The sequence below is a fragment of the Dreissena polymorpha genome, chromosome 4 (genome assembly GCF_020536995.1).
Source record: "Dreissena polymorpha isolate Duluth1 chromosome 4, UMN_Dpol_1.0, whole genome shotgun sequence".
Taxonomy (NCBI): Eukaryota; Metazoa; Mollusca; class Bivalvia; order Myida; family Dreissenidae; genus Dreissena; species Dreissena polymorpha.
This window is the reverse complement of record NC_068358.1, coordinates 81,983,616-81,989,991: the sequence shown is the minus strand read 5'-3', so window position 1 is coordinate 81,989,991 and position 6,376 is coordinate 81,983,616. Positions and strand designations below refer to the sequence as shown.

The window sequence follows — 6,376 nt, the reverse complement described above, 5'->3', positions numbered from 1 at the left end:
ATCAGAGTAAAAAGTCCAGAATTATCTCCCCTTGAATTTGAAAAAAATTGTGAAATAAGGCTTGTTTACGCAATAAAGACCGTAGTTTTCATCCGATTCTTTTCAAACTTGTTCTGTGTCTTTATATTAATGAGAACTCGAACCCTATTGAAAATGGGTTACATCAGAGTAAAAAGTCCTGAATTATCTCCCCTTAAATTTGAGAAAATTGTGAAATAAGGCTTATTTATGCAATAAAGTCCACAGTTTTCATCCGATTCTTTTCAAACTTATTCAGTGTCTTTATATTAATGAGGACTCGAACCCTATGGAAAATGGGTTACATCAGAGTAAAAAGTCCAGAATTATCTCCCCTTGAATTTGAGAAAAAATGTAAAGCTTTAACATTTTGCCATAACTTTTGCAATATTGAAGATAGCAACTTCATATTTGGCATGCATGTGTATTTCATGGAGCTGCACATTTTAAGTGTTGAAAGGTCAAGGTCATCCTTCAAGGTCAAAGGTCAAAAAAATAATTCAAAGCGGCGCAGAAGGGGACATAGTGTTTCTGACAAACACATTTCTTGTTTGTTTACATATAAAGTTCTATCCTTTTGAAACTTCAACGGATGTTTTATATCATCAAGGGTCAGAACCCCATTGAGAGTGAAGAAAATGTGTCCAACTTATTGTTGAAAAGGAGCCATTTGAAGTTTAAATTTTACGTTTCTTCTTGTTTATGCGATAAATTTCCCATTTTGGGTCTTTTTATTTTAAACTTACTCAGATTGTTCATACTATCAAGGGCTTGAGCCCTATTGATTCCAGCCAGTAGAGCGATTCAGGCCCTCATGGGCCTCTTGTTTTTCAATACTTGATGTTGTGACGATTTTTCTGCTTGTTTTCGTGCACACAGTGCCCGATGAATTATTGGTATAATCTCTGCTGTATCGTTCGTATGATGTCAACTATTTTTATCGCTCTCATGATGGATCTAGTCTTTATTATTAATCCATCCGACAAAACTGACACAGTAAATGTGTGTGCCATTAACATGTCTCTGTATTAGTACTTGTATTTTTATTGAAACTTCACCCATTTGTTCCGGGTCATAGAGTGGTGCTACTGAACAATCTCGTAGTTTAGACCTGCAATTTATCTGCATTATATCCCCGCTACATACACAAGTTAGAATTAGGTTAATGTTATTTAAACAAATCAATACATCTGTTATAAATTATACTACTTAAGCTTTTCAGTTGCAATTTAATGACTTCCGGTTCATATTCATTATATGAGGTCAATTACCAAGACAAATCACTCTGACCTGCAATCAAGCACAATTTTCCCCTTTTTATTCTCAGGAAATTCATGCTAAGCTGTAGGTTCAACAACTTTTTATCTCTATATATACTTCAGATATTTATTTAAAACCTCTAGTTTTCTTCATGGTTAATATATAAAGTAACTCGCCGATGCTGATAACTTGCTAAAAGTGGCCAGTATTTCGCCGAATGTCAAACTCATTGAAATTTAGAAATGCTCAAGCCAAAGTTTAAATATACGCCTTATTCATGCAGATATTACATTTCAAGTACCGGTTCTAGTATTTTCTGAGTTATTATATCAGCATACTAACAATGAATGTTCATTATACTATACAAGCTTAGTAAAACATGGCAGACTGTTAAGGGCAGCTTTCGATGTTACTTAGAAAATGCCGTTTATAAATTGTGTGCAACAACGACCATCTTTGTAACTGCTGAAGGTATCCTATTCAGTCTTCATGGTCATTAGGTGAGGTCAGTGATTATAGCCGTAACACCAATCACGCAGAATTAAGGCTTTTTGTTCTGAAAAACTTCACATATGTCTTGATGGTCATTATTTAGGTATTTGACAAAAATATCAAGCGGAAAATGTAAGATTGGATATCTCTCTTTTCTTTAGAAAATCTTTTGTTCTGTGGAAATTTGTGGAAGTAAACACACACTAATGTGTTCTGATGTAATGCTCCATTGTGCTCTTACGAACTACATATGAAGATTGATATATTAAAGAATTAAATGAATTTGCTTTTGTTGATATGATTTGGAAAAGTGTTTCATTGGAAATGATTGAATCCACTTGACTTTCCACATGCACTTTCTTCTGCTTTACCAATTGGCATAGTGCTTTATCTATTAACACTCAGTTTCGAACTTTTTGATCAAGTTTAATTATGATTATGAAAACATGTGACGTCTTATGTCTTTACAAGCTTTTTTTCTAATGTGGACTCTTGACATAGTCTTTCACTGCAAGTAGACCAGTTTCAGACTCGGCTGAGATGAAGTGTTATCAATAAATATGACATTTGGAGTGTCCATAAGCCTTTTTAAATTTAACAGTGATACTTATTTTATTTTAATAAATCATTTACAATGAAGAGACGATTTATGAATATTGTGATGCAATACTTTTTAATTGCAACAGAATGTGAACCTGTTAAAAGCAACTAAAATACTGGAATAATTAAAATACTGGGATAATTTGTACATAATTTTATGACCAAGCTAATCCGATATGGTAAAGAGGAATTTATTGCTTGTATTGAGGTATAAGAAGAATTGAACTACATTGTATAATGAAAACAAGTTTTCTTGCAGCAATATGCACGTACTTCATGTCAATGACGGATAAAACATAGTTTACGCTAGTTTATTTTTAGAATATAAATGTCGGTCAACAACAGGCAATTTGCAAAGCTTCTTGCTGGTACTTGTTTCCAAGTGTTTAAAGCTCTTACTAGACAGGGATGTTCATGCGGTAAAAGAAAAATACATATTCAAATACATAATAAGAAGTTTGATATTGTTTACATATGCACTTCATTTGAAAACTTCCCATTATGAATAGACTAGCCGAATAAAATATTCAATATAAAGGAAGAAGGTTACTCATAATTCTCAAGAACTTGTTGAAGTATCACAAGTATGATTTCATATATCACCACATGATTAATTGTGAACTAATGAAAGCTTTGCCACGATGGCGTTTGGGGTGTTATAAGCTAAGCAAATAATGTGAATTAAGGCAAAATGCTGAACACTCCACTTGTATTGGAGACTTTGGTGAGCGACATATAGTCACCATTGCATTGATGTTGATAAAAGTGTGCTATTTATGGTCATAAACGTAATACAAAACAGTTTTCCGTTTGACAATAATTAGTAAGATAAACTTTACTGCATGCGTTTATTTACATCTTACAATATATGATTTAAAGTCATTTTGGTGATATAAAAATAACAAAAGTCAACAGAAAAAGTGCAGCCTGCTATAAAAACAGTCATGATTTGGATGCGCCCACCATATAACATATCGATTTAAATACAACTGTATTTTACTTCCAGATATTTAAATATCCAAGGACAAGGGTCTCCAAATTCGGCGTTGGTGGCAGAAAGGTGACACTCGTTGAGTCCATTGCAATTTCTCATCACTCGGTAACTGGTTGACGGAGCGTAACAGGTTGTAATCGGGACTAATAAAGGCGGGCATATGTGTCCTCCTCGAATGCGGCCATATATTGCCCTGTCACGTCCAAGTATTTCCCGTCGGGACGGGCCAGGATCATGGACGATGCCTCGCAGACGATAGCATGCACATAAATACGATCTGACGCTGAAAAGAATGATTACATGTATTATTGTGTACATAATACACTTATTAAAACACGTTTTTGTAGGTAACGATGCCATTTTGTTTAAAAATTCGTATTCATAAATCTTATTTTACGATTGATTTAACCTGACCCTCAAGCACATTTCATTAAAATCCGTAGCCGATTCTAAATTCAGATAACACTATCGTGCATTATTGATACGGGTGTTTGAAGACCTTTGTATCGTTTCATGTTTAAATTTGCAAAAATTTACTTTACTCGGTATCCGAAAATTAAGTGCGCTAAGTCGCTAAGTGGTTGATGTCTAGTTCGATGCGCGAATTCGGCTTGCCCCGGTAGATTGTTTATATTTGACAAGGCGGTTTAAGACCTCCAATGAACCTCGTGTAAAATCTCATTATTTTATAATTACCAGGAGCGGACTTCTAGTATGTGCGTTATAATTTCGTCAACATCAAAACAAAATATTTGTTCTAAAAATAATTTTAACACTTCAAATGCCTCTTTGGTGTATATGTATAGCATACGCGTTTCCTCTAAAAATGCCGGATACGATTAACGCGAAAGGCAAACTATTTTTAACATTTTTTCGCGATTATACTTTTTTTAGTGATAAGCCATTTCCCAACGGTAAAATGTTTTAATAAATTATATTAAATTAAATTGAAAAAAGTGTGGACATTTTTTTTTCAAAGTTCCTACTGTTTTATACATTATGTAGAACGTTTTTTAAATTCCAAGATTTTGGTAATTCCGTATCTGGAAAGGTAACATTCAAATTAATTGTTTGTTACGATTTAAGCTGATTATGAACTTTCCATCATTTATATATTTAAACATACGTTTGCCTACTTGAACTATTTTACAGGACTATGTTTAGTCAGAATATCAATTCGTAGTTGAGCATAATGAGCTGATCAATGCGAAATATTGCGGTAGTTGAGCATAATGAGCTGATCAATGCGAAATATTGCGGGCCCGATTTTTTTCGCTTACAAATGCTGTACTACATGTTATTAAAACTTTTTAGCAGTTCATGATATAAATTTTGTATAGCCATGCTACATTTTAAATAAGTTTATGCAACATCTAAAAGTCTAAATTACATCATGGTAACGACATGTTCATTTTTATAAACGTTGGTACCCTTGCAAGTTAACCTGGAACCTACTGTTGTACGGTGCAACTAATCTATTTGTTATCTTTCGATCAAGGTTAAATCAGAGGAAATGTCTGTGCTCAAAATTTATATTTTCCTTCTGCCATTATATGTTGACGTAAGTCTTGCTTTATCAATATTTATGTAAATACGAGTGAATTTCGTAATTAAATGGTTGTAAACAAAATGGGGGGGGGGGGGCTACAGATTGAACTTTCTGATGATCCTAATTGTTCTGTTCTTTTCTTATCTTAAAATTTCATGTTTAGACATAGAGACATAGAACACAATTTTCGATGTTAAAGTACTAATTAAGATCGCAGAAAAAGTTTTAAAACGACACATGCATATGTTTAAATATAGATTGATTTATGATTGCGTCATAAATAAAACAATCGTGTTATAATTGAAATAGTGCTATCGTTTTTATTATCTATATGCTTATAATTTTGTTTGAGCGAGTGGATATTACATACTCAGATAACTAACTCGTGGTTTTATTCCCAAGCATCAAAACTCAGAATCATTGTACACTTTATCAAAATGGGGAATCGAATACTAGTTCATGATGTGTACACGATTTGCTTAAAAATTACAAACGACAATAATTCGATAAAAAATATGTTGCGCCTAAATTTACGTGTTCTGTTATATAAAACTTTTCATTATAAAAAATCATATACTATTTATATTAAAATATGCTATTTTAAATCCTATTTAGCCCTATTAACGTTGAAAGCAAAATATTTGATACGTCATATAATCAAAGTTCCTGCGCTTTTACAGAGATTTCAAACAAATTCGAGTTATTTAAACATAATTATATATAAAATATATGATATATTGTATGTGTATTAAATACGTGTACTTACCGGTCTGTGAACAGCAAACAAGAAACACAATGATACATGTAAAATATGATGCCATTTTCCACAATTGTTCTCGCTGCGTGTACGGCTATCACTAGGAATATTTTTTTTAACACGGAACGTTATAAATATTCTTTAAGTAGTTAAATACGTTCACGTGATAGATGCTATCAGGCCAGAAAAAAACAGTTGTTTGTTTCCACTAACATCTGCAAAAAGTGCATGTAGTTTGAGCAAACTCTTTTCGAAACCTTCTGTTTACTAGCCGCATGTCGTTCCTTACTTTTAATAAGAAAGAAAGAGCTCTTCAAAATTTCTTTGTAACATATCTTTCTTTTGTTTTAAATATGAATTTTGCGGATATGATCAAATGATGCAAAAAGATCGAAAATTCAACATGCAATACCGAAGCCCCAAAACGTTAAAGCTCGACATTTATAATAAGTCAAATAAGTGGAAATAAAGCTGTAAGTCCTCATGTTGACCCAACCGACCAAGCAAATCATTCGCGAACTACTTCGTCAATTCGTAGTGGTATTTGATACTTGTTTTAAATAAAGAAAATGCATTTTGAATAAAGTGTTTGTATTCGTATTCTATTAATAAAATTGTATATGACATTAAAATGTTTATTTCTTTAGTTTCATATTTCGTTTTTTTTAAACCAACTCACACTTTCCTTATAAACGCTGGTTTACCA

General features: G+C 32.6%; 1 long non-coding RNA gene across 1 annotated transcript; it reads right to left on the bottom strand.

Annotated features, from left to right (window-relative positions):
* Positions 1 to 2,667: 2,667 nt before the first annotated feature.
* On the bottom strand, positions 2,668 to 5,880 carry LOC127879305 (uncharacterized). Its single transcript, XR_008049002.1, has 2 exons — positions 5,680 to 5,880; positions 2,668 to 3,647 (listed from the first exon to the last, which is right to left on the bottom strand). It is a non-coding gene; the product is annotated as an uncharacterized LOC127879305 (long non-coding RNA).
* Between the last annotated feature and the right edge of the window lie 496 nt (positions 5,881 to 6,376).